Source organism: Dufourea novaeangliae, unplaced genomic scaffold, assembly GCF_001272555.1.
Source record: "Dufourea novaeangliae isolate 0120121106 unplaced genomic scaffold, ASM127255v1 scaffold299, whole genome shotgun sequence".
NCBI classification, from domain to species: Eukaryota; Metazoa; Arthropoda; class Insecta; order Hymenoptera; family Halictidae; genus Dufourea; species Dufourea novaeangliae.
In genome coordinates, this window is record NW_015374192.1 from 901,974 (window position 1) to 918,895 (window position 16,922).

Genomic DNA, 16,922 nt, shown 5'->3' on the forward strand with positions numbered 1-16,922 from the left:
AGTATAATCAACGCGACGCAACTCTCGAACCCTTTTTTCACCACGCTGTACATATTTTCGACGTCCCTTCGTCTCTTTTTTTCACTCGATCGAGAAGAAAGACGGGGTACACCTCGTCTCCGTTTTGATAGAACAGAGGGTATATACAATTTATGGAAAACGAAATACTTTTTAAGCACACACTTCTGGGGCCCGGCGTTGAACTGGATGATACCTATAGCGACGATATTCGACACGCAAAAGCATCCGAGGATCATTAGCGGCCAAATGACGCTCGGTGAGTTCCCGTGAGCCGTGGCGATCGCGTCTCGTCCCTCTGTCCTTTCGGGGAATTTCGTTCGCTGTTCATATAGCGATCACGCATCGGGACCGGCGGAAAGGGACACGACTGGACGAGGATGAGACGCGGGGACAACGCGTAGGACCGGCAGGAAAGGGCCCGTAAAATAATTGCTGCTCGAGCGCGCCGTGTAGAACCGTTTATTTTTTAACGAGCGACAACGACGACGGTTGCACGATGGAAACTGGTCCCTCGCTGTAAAATCCTTGCGGTGAAACTGTCCCGTGTTTCTTTGGCCGCCATTTTGTCATGGACGATAAGTAGATCCCGCGAGCGCGATTAGAATTAATTAATTCGGTGATTTTGATTCCTTTTTGTCTCCGTGTTCCTTTATTGGGTATATTGTTGAGTTTGAGAAATACGTATATCACGCAAGTCTTGAAGTATTAACCCCTTGTCTAACGATTTCTTTGACAAATTTGCTTGCCGCAATTAGTTCGTTATTAATACTTGTTCAGAAGAAAAATCTGTCCTATGGTTATTGTTAACGTACACTTACTGGAGAAGTTAAACATTAAACTCAAGAACACAGTGTTTTATTTCGATTTAAAGGGAATGAATGATATACGCGTTTATTAATCTCAGTTTCAAATCGCCACGACGAGTTTTTTGATACTCTCACTCGCGAAGTATGAGCCTCGAACACGATGAATAATAACTTAGTTTCGATTGTATGTATTTTGATTTTGTAATTATTTTGTCGGGAATATTATTTGAACCTTTTCCGGGATTTTCAGCGTTAGCTTTGTACTCCATGGTGTTCATGAGATTCGCATGGAAGGTACAGCCACGGAATTTATTGCTGCTCGCGTGCCACTTCGTCAATAGCTGTGCGCAACTGACTCAAGGGTACAGGTACATCGACTATCATTACATCTCGGAAACGGAATCTGGAAAATGACGACGACCTCGAGGAAACGTTTGTGCTTTTGTGGTTTATCAAATTTTGTATACTAATTTATTATTTCTAGTAAAGCTCATGATCACTCAGAAATGCGAGCCTTTATCTCTGTCGAGATTACTACGTAAGCGTATCAACAAAAATTACCAATGCAAAGTATATCAATATATTCATTGAACCTAAAGAAAAATCGAGATTGCACGTGACGTACACGAATGCAAAACCTTAAGTAGACACAACACTTTCCGTGAATAAATTTGATCCAAACTACTTCTCACGACAAAGACAAATAACCCATCGCCTATTTTATTCTCTGCAAAATATCCGAATAAAGTGTTCATTTATAAATGACCATAATTACAAACGACACAGAAATGAAAAGTACACCTGATACTAGATCGAGAACGATCAAACATCACCAGAACTCCCACCCCAAGAACGCGTTCATTTCGTCGTTACTCTCTTCCTGGAGCTAATAAATCAGCAGAAGCATTCGCGAGCTGTTTTCCCGAGGTTTCATGAAAACGTAAAGCGATTCGACATCAAACCAGGCTCGATATATTCCCGTCTCCGTTTCCCCTGTATTTTTCTCTTCTTTTTTTTTTTATTCTCTGGTTGCCCGATTCCACCCCAGTCCACCCGGAATAGAGAGCAAAAGAGCACTGGCTTATTCGTCGTGGCAGCAATTCGACGGACGAATGTATAAGGAGAGCAATAATTTTTCCGAGGGTCTATCGCTCTCTTCTTTCTCCCGAGCCGATACCGCCGCCTCGAGGAGGGGCACTCGATCGTGCCTGGGGTGATTTTATGGGATCTGGCATGGATCAGAGCCACGAATTCATCCCCGTATTCCGGTTTTTCCCGAACTAACGTAAGCCACAGCGGTAGTGGTGTGTCCTTGCTCTCTCCGTTCGACTCTTTGCATTCGCCTATGGGGACGCCCTCGCGTCGCTGAATAAATATATATGGGCTGATTAGCCCTGCTTGGCTTCGATCATGCGTTTCTTCCCTTTATCGGCCGCTTTTGCATCCGGGGGCGGATACGGTGACGTCACCCGTGTCCCGAGAACCATGGGACAAAGACGCTTTTGAACAGTGGACCCGAAAACTCTGTTCGAAATGTTTATACAACCAACCCCTCGTACGACACGGTGTTCTCGAAACATGCTCACGATGCAACACGGTGGAAAAATAACCGTGAAACCCCGCCTGTAACATAGTTCTCGCCGATTTTTCGTATCACTGCTTCACAAGAACTTCACATTGAAATCCGTAGAAATTACACTGCGAACTGACCGTGTCACAGGAGGATATCCGTTACGAATAAACGAGGCACCGGGCCAAGTGGACCCAAATGTCTTCATCTAAAGCGTAACTTCCCCAACTTGTTCGACTCTCCGCCACCTTTTCAAAGTTTTTTCTGTTCAACAGCTCCCTTCGGGTATCACAAACTTCCAAGTGTAGTTGTGTATGAAATCTTTGAATCTTAAAAAGTTCGACCGAAAATAAAGAAAATGCAATAACTAGAACGCCCCTCCAGGTCTTCAGCTAAAGAAGCCTTCGTCTAATGAAAAATTACAAATTAGAACATCCTTCTTTACTTCAAATAAGAAGCTAGATCCTTCTGCTTCTATTCGTTCTTGATCAAGACCTCGAATCTCCAAAGGTATCCAGCAAAATTTTCCCGAGGCTTCGCCGAACGAAACGCGGGGAAAGTAGAAGGCGGGGCCTACGGATGAGTCCTACGGGACTGATTTCACAAACAAATGCCGACGATTGAATCTTGGCATGTCGCAAGATGGATCGCTCTCTTTGAATCACAGATTACCCGCCCGCCGTTGCCATCCTTCCACCGCGTCCTTGCCTCCGCTGGCTCCTACCTCCGCCTCGGCCAACTGATCTCCTTCCTTTCCTCTCGTTCTTTCCTTCTCTTGCTCCACCTCTCCTCGGAGGCGCCTCCACCTCCGCGAAAACAGAGGGAAAAGAAGGAGACGAACCCCCTTACGGGTTCCGCGGCGGCAATTTGCCACATGCTCGCGTAGCCTGCCTCCTTTCGGAGGAGAAAGGACTGACTCTCCGCGTGAACGACAGCCGAACGAACCCAGCAGCAGCAGGCCCGCGATTGCTTGAGGACACTCGGCCCGATCTATCGACGATCGGACACGATCTCGGGGACCGGTGACGTTCACGCATTAATCAAGAATCGCCGGGGCCCACGATACGTTCCCATCGTGCAAGATGGATTTACAAGACTTTAATGACGGCTGTCGATGACGGGGACGCTGCTGTTCGACGTTCGAATACATTGTTATTTGTGCTCGTTTGCTTCAGTGACGACCGTAACTCGGAAATCAGGACTTTCGGGAAAACTAGTTCGAATGTTTTGATCGTTGTAATATTGTAAGAGCATAATATTCAACAGAGTTGAGCAGAAGTTTGTTCGAGTAATACATAGTGAAAAGCTGCAGTATCTAAGAGCGTCATCTGGAGCTTGAAACGGGTAATGAGATTAAATAATTGTTTGCCAAATGTCGACTGATTCAGGAAGAAGTATTATTTCGTTATAAAAATTTGAATTTCCACGTTTGAACGATTAAACATGACGAATTATACTTTTTTCTCCAACATTCGCTGGAACTTGCGCTAAACTTCCGAATTTCAAGATACAGAATGCAGCTACGATAATTTCGTGACGTTGGATCTAAAACTGTACACATTTCGAATCGATTCAATCGATAAATAGGCAATTAAGTGGAAAAGGTTAACTGATCACGAACCAATGGAACGAAGGCAGAGATCGTGACCGAGCAAAGAATAAAAATTAAAAGAGTTCCCGGGGACGGGGTTGAACGGGGGTTGAAAAGGGGAGAGGGGGCACCACGGTCGACGGGAGACGTGAAATGAACTGTAAAGCGGAATGCACAGACTGTAAAGCTCATCTTTCGGGGGTGGATTTTCATTCGCGATGCCGTCCGACGTAGGAGGAAAAAAAAGGGCCCTCGATATACGCGTGGCGAATTGCGGCCTGACGAGCGACCCCCGCGGCGAAATGAATCAAACGCACCCTTCGCGATGCAGGACGTACATTACGCTGACACGCAGGACCGGCCGCATGGAATGCTGACTATTTTCTCGGAGAAAGAGAAAAATAAGTACGTTTCTGGGGGGAGCGGGCGGATCCGGTGGAAAGAGGGCCGAAAAAAATTGTTCCACTGCCGGGGCGACGGAAAAATAATCTAAAACGTAACTACTCGCAATTTCACCTCGGGTATTTTAATTCTTTTTTATTCTTATAATTTTGCCTCGTACTTAATCAGATCGGAGAGAATTTTAGTGAAGTTCAGTAATTTTTGTATATGAATCAGAATACTTTATTTTGTATTTTGTTTGTATTTGACATATGTGAAAGAGTCCTAAGTTTATGTTATCTATGTAGTTGTTAAATAAATGTAGTTCACGTTTCGGTTGAAAAATCTTTCTCAGACTGGACGAAATAAAACGTAATGCCTGTCGATGCTCACACAAGGGGGCGGGGTGAGGAATATTCCTGGTGGATTCATAAAAAAAAGTGCTCGAGTCACCCCTGAAAAATAACATGAAACTGGGGCACAACCGCGCGCCATACGGCCGTGAAAGCGTGCGGCGTTAAAAAATCATAAGGGTGCCGGCGTTTTTCTCGTGGTCCCTCTCCCTTCAATCGTTTCGGTATTCTTCTTCGAATTCTCGTGATCGAAATTTGGGAAAAACACAAACATTACGATGTACGTTCGGTGTTCCCTTTAAAATCGGTAACAATCGACCGTCGAATTTCAGCCACTAAGGCGTGAAGGCTCTCTGCTTAAAAGTTTATTAAATGCATGCTTAAACATTCAAACACACGCGTAACACGAGTTTTCAAATGGAATAGAATTTATTCCAAATATTCGGATATGTAACGGAGAGATTTGACTTGATCGACGATTGAATTTTACAAGAAGAATCATTCGAACGCCGAAGAAATGGAGATTCACCAGCAACGAGGATAAAACTACGAACGGTTAAGGGATTCCGACTGGTTGGGGCGGTTCGTCGCGATGTTTTCGTTCAGGGGGTGCGCCCATCGTGGATGGCAACATAATCCTCAATAGAGGGCTGTGACACATGGGAACATGGGGGACATCTTATCTTCATATTACATACACACGACGGTTCTCAACTTGAAATACCTGCCCGTTCGATTCTTCGATGAATCACCCCACCTTCGAATGATTCGCTATAATCCGAATCTAGAACCACATTCCTTGCGCAACAACCTCTAAACTCTGAACTGAGACACGAACAAAATCCTCATAAAACAACAATACTAATATTCACATTCCTCGCCCCAAAAGTTGCATCCTTCGTTCACGTGTATACGATGAACGCAAATATAGTTCACAAAGACAGGATTCAAGGAAGAAACGTGATAAAAATTCTCGACGTATTGCCTATAAACAACACGCCAAGCGTCGCGTTAATCGCGAGGCGAAACAAAGTTCCCGGGGCGAACGATCTCCCGAAGCGATCTTCTCGGTTTAATCTCGAAATGAACGTTCTCGCAGCAACCCAGACATCGGCGGGATCACCCGCGGCGTGGCCCTATCGATCACGAAATCGGGATTCTATTACTTTAAAAGTGCACGGGACGCCGGTAAACAAGTCCCACCGCCGCGAAGAAGTGGTCTGCGCGGTGTGCACGCGTGCTACGTCCGCCGCACACGGAGAACCGGATGGACGCACCCACACGCGGGCACGGGCACGCTTTCGGGACGATTTCGGTGACTGGGAGGATGGTTTATGAGCCGTAACCTTCCTACCGAGGCACCCCGCCTCCGTGGAAAACCACCCTCGGACCGGGCAACGTCACTCCATCCCTCCCCCCACCCTCCTACTCCTCTAAACTCGATCCAATATATTAGGGTTAGCTTCCGCGGGAAGAAACTATCGACGCCCTGCATCCTGAATCGACATCTTCGAGGGACTTCCGGTCGAAGGATGTCCGTCGATCATGAGAAACTGCGACGATTACGGAGTGAAAGCCTCGAGGACGATTTCCGACGAAATTTAATCGAATCGCATACCGATATTAACAGCCAATTTGTAATCTAGCGGAGATTTAGCATTACGTTCCGAGAAGATCGAGGAAATGGTATTCATTATTATTGAAGAATGTCTATATATAGGAAAGAAATCAAGATGACCAGGGGCGGCGATAACGTACAGTCCCTTTGCTTCGTTCGACTTCCAGCTACCCCCGAGTATTCAGGGTTTCACGTATTCCCCCGGATCGGTCGGTCCAAGGGGTTTCGGTCTCGCCCGTCCAGACGCTTGGGTTGGCAACTTTGAAGGATATTTTTTATTCATGTGACGTGTTTGAGGGCGCGGAAAAAACACATTCTCCCGATCCGTGGCTAAGATCGAACCGGGGAGCTCGTACGTATGTCCTTCCATCCCACAAGACCTTCAATTTTAAAATCCCCTTCGACCCGTGTTCTCTATAGCCTACACCTACCGCCTTTCCATCTCGATTCCGCCGACGTCCGCTCAGTATATCGGTGAGTTAAAACATTTCTAAGCAAAAATCTGTCATTCGTTTATTTTTTCAACTTCGCGACATTCATGACGACACACGGTATTGCAAATTACCGTTTTCAAATACGTCGAGCAGAAAATTAGTAAAATTCCGAAGCGTACATACACGTTGATCGTCTGTTTCGTGAACTGTAAAGTGTTATAAACATTTTTGAAATCCTCGAAACGTTGAGACGCACGCAGCGAAGGCAGCGAAGGCAGCTCTCCTGCTAATTGACCGGTCGGAATCGAAGGGAAAGAAGATCCAGGGAAGTTGCGAGACGCGGCTGGTCCCACGGGATATCAACGAAATTCTACGGATCGGAGGGGGTCTCTTTCAAATATTTAACAGCAATATCCAATTTCGCCTTGTATACACCCACGTCCGGTCGAAGTAGATTCGTCGAGGCCGTCATTCCGCTAAAAGCTGTTCTCGATCGTCAAATCCATGTATCGCAAACAGACCTCGAACGTTCATGCAAATTCATGCTTGAAATTCACACTCGGACGATTAAACGAATAAATTAAAAAACCGAGAAATAACAAGAAGATTAGATTGGAATGTTAATCTTCGTGGAAATAATCATCGATAAAAAGATTTACTAGCAACTATCGATAACTTTTCAACGCCAAATGATTCTTCCAAATTCTTCAAACGAGAAGTAAACCCATCATGATACCGCGACTTGATTTCACGACTCTTTCTCTGACGATCCACAGACAGATTGATGAAAGTTAACGACGAGACGCATTATGAGTCGTCAGTTCACGAACAGACAAGACCACCCCGCCGAACCGTGGTGGAACTTCTAAATGGATAAGATGTAAGAGTTAACACCCCCCGGCCGAAAGGAAGAATTAGGTGTCTGATGTATGAGACGCCGTCATCCGATGGCCCCGCGTTCCTTCCTGTGAGGCATGCCCGGCGTAAATGAAAAAGACATTTTCCTCGGATCGGTTTGGAAAACACGATTAATCTTGCCGCCGCGCGAACCGACCCGCACCGGGAGCTAGGTAAAGCTGAATTTTCTTGTAATTACCGGCAACGCCGAGTTGGAAATTCCCCCCGTTTCTTTTTGGCAGCTATGTTTTACAGGGAATTTCATTCTGCCGGCAAAGGAAACGCTCCCCGGACGTGGGTCGAAGCTGGAAGACCGATTCGAGGGAAGATTAAATTTCTTGACGAAGTAATTCCCCCCATTCCCCTCGTGTGATCCCAACAATTGTATCGCGATTATTTTCGAGCTGAATTCACGGAACGTTTACGATAAATCGCGAAAATACTAATTTTGTCTGAAGAAACTAACGCAGGGATTGAAGAAGTTCCCTGAAAGAAGAATATCGAAGTAAATTCTCTTAGAGATTGCGATTAGGTTGGTCAACGATAGGAAAAAAAAGCTCTCCTTTTTTCTGATTTGTTTAAGTTTACAACATTTTTACATGTTAACACACGCTGAATCTCCCCCGGGAATCGTGCGTCGAAACTAGTTGATAATGTTTTCTCACCCCCCGAACCGCCTATTATCTCTCATCGCAACGGAAAGTCATCGTCTCTTTCAGCCGTGCTAACTTTGCAGATTCGATCCCGGGGAACGCGCGGGACAAGCAAACGTTGAAGTTGAAGGGACCGTGGGGGGTAGTGGGGGTGGTAGTGGTGGTGGATGGCAAGGGTGATGCATGTCCCGTGTACCAAAGGAGGCGGCCGAAGGGAGCAGTGACGAGAACGTGATCCTGTGACTGATCCGTGAAAACGTGAAAGGGTTTCCACTCCTTTTTCCACCCCTTTATCCACTCTACGAATACACGGAGAGGGGAAGGGAGGGGTGGTGTCGCGAGGCGACGATCAATCACTCTATACCACCGTCCACCGTTTTCACCCCTTTCCCGTCGTCCGCCGCCTGGCTCTCCTCCCCCTCCAGGGTATAAAGGGTTTCCTCCGATATGACCAGACGAACATCCCACATCATCCGCAAACACAACCCTCCCTCCCGTCGCCGTTCGTGATCTGTCTACATCACGAGGTCGTTGCTTAACGTTTCGTCGAGGACTTTGTTTTCACGGACTCGGGGAATGGTAAACAGTGCTGCATTGGCTCCGTTGCAACGAGGTGGCATTCATGGGCCACGCGTAAGATGGATCGGTAGATAATCGTTCTCGATTTTAATCCTCGGTGATCGCGTTCGACGAGCTCGCGACAGATCTTCGGTGATCCTTGATGCATCGTGAAGTTTCTATTTTTCTTTTCTCCCCGTCAAGTTCTATTAAAGTCGCTTCTGCACGTCAGAGTTGACTGTACAGATGTCCACTATACCCATTTCTCTATCTCTACTAATACGACCCGTTGAATTGGACCATAGTTCGTTTACGCTCTCTAAAGATTCAGAAAAAACCGTGACAATACCGCCGTGGAAGAACATTAACATTCCCACACAAATGATCTATCCCATACAGAATAACTTACAGAAGTTTAAAATCGTCTGTACGCAATGATCCAGGGGACATCGGTAAAAGATCGTAGACGACGGATCGGAATGGGACAGAGAGCCGCAGTCATAATAGTTACGATGAAACGATAAGAAGGACACGGCGTTCCAACGATGGACGCGTTTCCATCGAGGTGGTGCTAATGGCGGCGGCCTGGGAAGGGGGGGAGGGGACGCCGTACGGGGAGGAAAAAGAGGAGAGGCTAACGATCAAGGATCGTAGGCGAGCGAGACCGCGCCACAGAGTGGAGATCGTGGGCCCAAGAGTTATATCGAACGCCGCTTTTACGGTCCGCGTCCGTGTCGGGGGATACTAAAAACTAATGTATTCATGAGATAATTATTTCTTGCATTCATTACGGGGGAGGGGTAAAGGGGAAGGGGGAGAAGGAAGGGCTGTAAAGTTTTTATTGGCCGGGGCCGGGCTCGCAAAGCGCGAGGCACCCTTACAAAGTATAGAGGCAACCCGGTCGCCTCTCTCGATCCATCTATCCCCGCCTCTCCTCCCGTTTACGACACATTTAAGAACAGTCCTTAGACTCCTCGGATCACGCGGTCGTATCGATAACCGAAGCTCCAGACCAGGCCGCGGGGATATCTCGAATGCTAAAAGCATTCTTTAATAATATTTAACGACGGGCACCCAGGGAAATTTTACGCCGGTAAAGGGGTGGGGGGCACGAACGGAAGCGGGTAAACTATCCTTGGCAACCGCGCGTCGCGTCACTCTGTCTTTCTTTCTTTCTCTACGATTCCATCGCTCGGATTTTATGCTTATTAACACGTTCGCTGGCACGTACCTACTCGTGGCAATCACGATCTTATGGTTCACGTACGAGAGAGAAACGATGTCGTGTAGATCGTCGGAAATCTTCATCGGAGAAATCCAGACGTAACACTTTTTTTTATACATCATCGAGGAGGTACATTGTATCGAAGTATTGAAAATTGCGGTATGACATTGGTGGTGAAAGAATTTTATGTATTCATAGCGTACACGATTTTCTAAAACTTGGAATCACTAGAATGGAAGGTATACAATTTTTTAGTGACACTCTTATTCTATTTGAAACGTAATACAATTATTAATAGCCGTAGGAAAAAAGCTAGTCACCCATAAAGAGGTCATCTTCTTACACCGAGTTAATTTACAGGCGATTTCGAGTTCCTCTAAATCCGACGGATATTTTTCAAAATGCAAAACTATGGCGAATTCAATCGACGGCGAACGTTTCGGAACGATCCGACGGGCATTATCGCGAATCGCTGTTTTCACACGCCTTTCCCCGAGAACGTGGAGCGGGAGGGGAAAAAGAAAGGCGAGGGTGGCAAGGTTGTCCCAGAAGGACGTGGACGCCGGCGGAATATCAACGAGGATGCCCAGGGTCCAGGACAAAGGGCGTTATTCCTTCCGGTACCGCTCCCAGAACGGGGAAGATACATCAACTCCTGTGTCATATAAAAATGTGTTTATGCGCTGCACACGAGGAATGAAAAACACCCGGAGACCCTTTCGGGACGTGGTGCCCGGGCAGCAGAGTATCCTGGATGACGCTGAAACAAACTGCTCCGACGAATTTCACCGGTTTCTTGCCCCTTAGTAGCCTGGAAACGGTGTGTATCGATCCGATGCGTGTAACAAATTTCTGGTAAAAACTATCTTCTGAATTGACCAGCTTTTAGTCGATCGTATAATTTACGAATAGTATAATTGGAGATGAATAATACGTAGAAGCTAAATAAAAGCGTAGTGGTTGAGCTGTTATATATTTAAAAGCAATGTTTATCTTCCGACGATTAAATAAACAATGTCTCTATCGGTGTAGATTCCGGAAGATCATGAAAATCTGGGGAAAGATGCGCACGAAAAATGACTGCAGGCTAGAATTCTCAGAGACTCGAGAATCGGCACAAAGATACGGGAAATCTAACGGAGGGAAAAAGAGTACGCGCGAAGCTACCACCCGAAAGAATGGAGTTGACGGGGCGAAAATCATGGAGACCGGAACCGGAAACGAAGCTCATCGTTATACACCGCCGTGACGTCAGTCTCGGAGGGGTCACGGATTTCTTGGGAAAATTCGAACTACCGAAGGCGCCGGCTACAACTGAGATACGAATATACGTATAAAGTGAATTGATAAAAAGTTAAGACAGTTTCTTGGATGAATTGCTGACAATTGCGACGAATGGCATCAGGAATATTGTCTCAATTTTTTTTTTGGTAATGTATTATTTTCGAATGGGAATACAAGCTTGAAAGCGAAGCCATAGTTAACATTTAATTACACTTACAGAAACAATATTAAACTATTAAGTTATCTGGAATTTGACAGGTTTGAATCTTCCTAAATGTTTGATTTAACAATTCAATATTCTAAGGGCACCAAGTTCAGCGTAATACCAAGCCGTGCCAATACATCAATGATTCTTCTGAAAATCTCTCAAAAACTAAATCTTGTTTTACCAAAAAAATTGTTGCAGATCTTCAATCACTAAAAACCACGGATCGTCTGATGAAATGAGTCTCGACAATCGAATTAATTCCTCTCCCGCTTATGACTTCGTAAATTAAACTTCCATTTTCTCGGAATCAACGCCAACAAAACGGCAAATAATCGCCAAGCAATTGAATATATAAAACATAGTTTCCACGATTACGGGGATGGATTCCTGGCAGGAGTGGCGAAGGTTTCACGCGGTTCGAAGGCGAAAGACGCAAGGAGCACGCATCATGGACAGAAGCACGCGAAGCTGTGGTACGGTCGAAAAGGAACGAAGGGAAAGACCGTGAAAGGGAGAGGAGGGTAACGATCGATGCAAAGGGCAGAGACGTCAGGATTTGGGATTTTCGCACGTGTTTCCAGCCCCGTCCACGCGATTCCCGTAATCCCGTGGCGGCGTTTCTCTCCCCCGCCGCCTGAATCGGAGGGCCGCACTCGAGATTTCTTTTCTCCTCCCCGTGTAAAAGGAAACGGAATTGAAATCGGCTTTTCGAAATTGCGCGGCGACCCCGTGGCCAGTTCCGTGTGTCTCTCTCTTGAAGGCGCGAGGAGAGAAATGCAAACACACGGCTTTGCTGAGCGAGCGAAACTCGATCGAGAATGGAAGCGTCGCGAAGCGATATCGTGGATTTACAAGGGCCGTAGGACGGAGGGTGGAATATATCGTTGGCCTTTGGATTTCCACCCTCGGACACGAATCCAAAGCAAACCGCCGGGGCAACCGACTCTTTGAACTCGGACGATCCCTTTAACCCGGTCCATTACGGGAGTAAACCTTGCGCGAAGGCAATTTAAACAAACAATTTTTTTTTTTGGGAGGGGGGTTGTTTCATGGAACGCGGTAGGGGTACCAGTGAGTGTTACACTGTTTATTTTAACACGTCGATTGACAGAGTGGTCAGTGTGCGTACTCTTAGTGAGGTTTCGATGGTCACCGATGATTACATTGCGGATTTCGTGCATTTATAGCCGACAGGACTTTGTGAGATACAAGAGAAAACGAAACTTTCGTGAGATGTAACGAGTTATTTATTTGATTCTTCGCCCAGTAAGACGCTTAAGGGAGGGAAGAAATGTCTACTTTTGTTCTTGTCTTTATGAATTACCTTATGACCAGTACTATCGAATTCTGTCATGTGCATGCAACAAATAAATGCTGTTCAATAAGAAACATTGAATGATACAAGTCAACGCGTTCGAAAAGTAAGATCCCATTGGAAGAAATGCAAGATGGTTAGAGAGAATTATCTGTCAGGAGCTAAAAGTATTTACGTATTCGTTTCATCTTTTCAAATAGATGCTATTAACTTCTTTACGTTTCGAAGGTCGTAATGACTATAAAAAAGAAATTTCCCGCTAATGACATGATCCACCTAATTACCTCTGCAGGGTGGTTAATGGTGATTATAAGAAAGAATAGATTACATACGCAGACGAAACATATCTTAACAAAGAAGTAAAAGAACTGTATTTGGTGTTTCTGTTGGGAATGTGTTTCAAACTATAACTTTCAGTTTGTGTTGCTAAATATTAAAAGTCGTTTTCATTAAAATATAAAAAAAAGAAACAATAATGATTAACAGTTAATAGGAATTTTGTTTAAAATTTAATTAAAGGTACATGTTGTCATGTACACATATATGTATTTTTAATGAAAATACACAGTGCATGCGTGGGTTAGAAAGAAATCTACACCACAGTCAATGGTGGCGTCCTCCTACGGATATACGTTGAAACTAAACGTAAAGTAACGTAGATTTTGCAATTATTTCATATGGTATTTACCAAACCATTATTTTTCATTACATACATAAAAGTTATTAAAGATTTAAGATAGATAAATAGATACATATAAAAATATTAAAAGTTTTGTTGTTTGAAATCTGTTCAACTTACCTTTTGAATTGCCTCAATTAGGTCCATCAAAATTATTGATTCTTATTGATCACACTTTATTTATTTATATTTTATTCCGGAAACTCTTTGTAAACTATTTAAGTTTAACAAATTTAAACGTTTTGGTTTTTACATAATACAAATACATGATAGCAAATTGATCAAATTGAAATGAAAATATAATCAATAAATTAAAGAAAAGAGCAGACACAGTCTTTCATAACAAATTACCTGAAGTACGTAATTCTGCTTAGTTATATATAAACTGTATTTTTTATTTTATTAGATACCATGTTGAATCAACAGAGAAAATATTGAAAAAAAAGAGATTAAAAGAGAAATGAAAGGGAATAGATTCTATATCAAATCATTTAAACACACATTTTATATTCTTCAGTAGAATGGAAGATATCTTTGTACAACATAAAATATCTTTGTACAAATATAAAGAAACTACATATCAAGGATATATACCTACTGAACAGTGTTTATATAAAAATTATTCACGTTTTTCAAATATTTGAACACACAGGTGTAATTAACAGATCCATACATATTTATAAACAGATCACATCACTACAATACATTTTTTAAGCACCCATACTATTAGTCAAGAACACCACGATGTAGATTCAGCAACAGCCTGAGTGAAACTGATCTTCCCTTGTTCACTTTCCACGAAGAACAGCTACACCAGGGTGTATCCCATCTCCAACCAATCGTAGGGAAGTGTCAGCCAATCCCTGGACCTGGAGCTACGTTCTCCAGTCACAAATGTTGGAAAGGGACAACAGCTTTTATAAAAGAGACCGTAACCAGCTTTCACATGGAGCATGCTCCGCTGGAATATTCTAAATCCCACACTAAAGGGGTGTGCCCTTCCGATTCTGGCTAGATGGAAGGGTAGGGTGTGTGTCCTTCACCAACAACGCAGGGAAGGGACGGTAGCTTTTATAAAACAGACTGAGATGCTAGGAAGACGGAGCATGCTCCGTTAGAATATTTTAAAAGGGGTGTGCCCCATAAATTCCAACTGTACAACAGCAGAAGAATTGACCAGAATGCAACTGCCATCCCAAAATTTATAATTTCTCTTGTATTAAAGAGTAGATTTTGTAATAGTTTTTTTATAGATACTTTTAATATTTATATATGGTCTTACGAAATGATATATTTATTTAATAGAAAACAGCTTTGATAAAATTAAACAAACCTTCAATCACACTGGTCAATATTTTCCCCACTGCAACACCCTTTTTTAGCAGCTACCCCTTTTTTGGGATCAAAGGGGTGCATGGTACCCCTTTCAAAGGGTAAAATATTGGGGGGTAAAGGGTGACTTAATGTACCAGAAAAAACTTTTTGTGCCATCTGGGGTTCCATGGCAACTATATATTGTGTATAGCATTAAAAAGTATATTTTTACACTATACGATAAACCAGGTTAAAGATTGTAAATAACGTGTATTATAAACACTTATAATGTGGTTTAAAAAAATGAATACACCACAAGGAAAACAGTTTATTTGTAAATAAAACGTACTCGCAATAACACGTGGTGTTTATTAAATTAAGCAGATATTATAGGAAAGAAAATTTTATTCGTGAAAGAGCAAAACATAACCTCACGAATTGAAGTTTCCAGCTATGAAAACAAAAATCAATAATTTCACCTGCAATAGTAAATCGAATGAAAACTGAATTAGTACGATATATAATTATAACATACCATAACTGAATCATTTTCCTGTTACTGACAACATGCGTACAAATCCAATGACCGTTTTTTCCACCACAAATTTTAGAAAAGAAAATTGGAAAACTAGATGTTTAAATTAAACAGTACTTGCAGAGATTTTGTACGGTACAATTTTACATTGTTAAATCCGATATATAATATTTAAGATTTTATTTTATACAACACATTGAGCCGCGTGTTTAAATTCACTGACTCTAGACCACTCACATGCTTTACATACATTTCAATATACCATGACATGAAATAAAACATATTGAAAAACTGTATCAGATTGTTTGATTGAGTGCCTTTGAATCGGTATAATTATAACACCACAAACGTGGTGCATTTAATAATTTAATTTTAAATCTGATAATAGACATATCGTGCCATCTACAGCGAAAATTCTAAGCTTCTAGCTGATTAGTCCTACGTCTATGTATCTAGATGGCGAAACCATAGATGTGACTCCATAGACATATATAGACGGAGCATAAGCACGGCTCACCGTGTGGTGGAATACGGGGTCATAGAACCCCCCGGTGGTTGCGCAAGAGACCCTGTGTGGGAGAACGTAGTGTCACAGAACCCGTGCAGGTGGCGCCAGAGACCCGTGTGGTGAGAACGTGGGGTCACAGAACCCCCGCAGGAGGCGCCAGAGACCTCGTGTTGTGGAGCGTAGAGTCACAGAACCTCCGGTGGAAACGCCAGAGACTCCATGGTAAATTTATAGTATATTGTATTACAAGTATATTGTAAAATCATATAATAACGCATATGTATGATTTGACTGTTTTTTATTAAAAAAATCGTACGAAAATATACAATTTACAATAGTATTTCTATAAATTTAACAACAATTGCCTTAAGTACTACTTACATACATGATTTTACAATATATTTATAATGATATTTGTATAGATTCAATAAAAGTGCCCTAAGATACTTATTTTATACTTCCAAAAACGAATCTAAAGTAATTTTCTGTAGTTCCATACATCTTTATCTCGAATAATTTTCTAAAACGTTCAAAGTACTAGACATTTTTACACTTTGAATTTCATATCGATTTCTAAAATAATCCTAGTTCGATGTAATATAGAACGTGGTTTTATGAAATAGATTAGAAGTTCGCAGCCATTGGCTCGATATTGTCTTCAGTTTACAGTATTTTACCGATGACAATACCGATTGCCCAGGCCTCACCACGAGGAGGTTGCTGCGAGTGGAGGCCCAAGGCAAGTAGATGGAATCACAAGTTCTACATCTACCCACCTTTCACAATAAACCTTATAAATTACTTAAATCTTAACTATATAATACTACCGATACTAAAATCCCTCGGCGGATGACTTCTTTCTTGAGCCTAAACCTATAAAAAACTAAGTTCCCTCGTCGGTTGTCTTCGTTCTTCAGCTTAGAACTAATATTATCTTAATATTCTAATTAATACGAATTAATGCTAGTAATA